This window comes from Limulus polyphemus, unplaced genomic scaffold (assembly GCF_000517525.1).
Source record: "Limulus polyphemus unplaced genomic scaffold, Limulus_polyphemus-2.1.2 Scaffold310, whole genome shotgun sequence".
Taxonomy (NCBI): domain Eukaryota; kingdom Metazoa; phylum Arthropoda; class Merostomata; order Xiphosura; family Limulidae; genus Limulus; species Limulus polyphemus.
Window position 1 is genome coordinate 638,649 of NW_013665920.1, and position 1,324 is coordinate 639,972.

Consider the following 1,324-nt stretch of genomic DNA (forward strand, 5'->3'; position numbering starts at 1 on the left):
ATAAAAACTGCAAAACACAAAATGTGAAACCGCAACTTTGCATGTATCTCCGCAAGGACCCAACAAATCTTCATGTGAAATTTGGTGAAAATCCCTGCGAAGTAGTTATATGGACAGATAACAGACAGTACTTTTATATTTATATAGATTTACCTATTGTAAATAGTTGTAAAAACAATAAACAAACCTTCTTGCTTTGTAGTATTATTGGTACCATTATACCAAATACCAGGTGTTAGTGGTCCTAATAAATAGCATAAGAAGTTATAAGCTTTAGCGTAAAAAATAGGTATGATTTTTCTTGTAATCCGAACTTGATATTATAAACTTCTGAGACTGGAATAACTGTGTGCTTAGGCTTTCACAAATTAAGGCAGCAACGTAACGACTTTCATATTTAAAACCATTTCTATTGCAAGCCAGGTCTGGAAGTGGGGGGTTCTTTTTGGTCTAAAGTGGAACTCGTTTCATGTGTAACTTTTCTGCCCAGATGGGGAAAAAAAAGGCGTTAATACCCTAACTTTTGTTGTTAAAATCACAAAATTGTTGATTGGATAAAAAAAAAACGTGAACGTTTGAAAATTTTCCTAGTTCTGTCTGCAGCATAAACTCTTACGAATAATCAGTTATTGCCTAAAATTCGTTAATAAAGAGAGAAAAATGCAAATCCAAAGGATAAAAATATAGTAGAAAAAGTATCAAAAACCTAGCCGTCAAACATTTTCCATCAACGAAAGCCTGTCTAGTCCTATAGCTGATCAGGTCATCCATTATTTATTCAGTGATCGATTTAAGATGTGACATTTTGATTGTTTGTTTGTTTGTAGTTAGGCACAGAGCTACATAGTGGGCTATCTGTGTTCTGCTGGGAGAAAAACGCAAGGCTTTTATTACTTGTTGAAGTATATTTAGAGGACTGTAAATGACGAAGAATATTTCAGTGCTTTGTTTTAGTTTTGTTGTTTATTTGTTTTTCGACAGCTCATGTTACTGTACTACATTTTTTTATGAAATACAATAAAATATTAGTTATTCAATTTTGGTGCATTTAACTTTCTGTTTAAATCAATAAATTAGGTCCTTAAAAATAAAAGTTTGGTTCTGGATCTCACCCCATTGGGGTGTGCGAACCATGTTTCACGTTCATTTGACCGTAGCTTACCGTATTTTTCGGTGTATGAGACGCACTTTTTTACCCCAACATTTGATGTCAAAATCTGCTTGCGTCCTATACAACGAAGGTATGAATAATATATATGTATATTGTTACGCCTCCAGTCGTTAGTTGATTTTCCGACGAAACTTTAGCGACACAAGTCCTTTC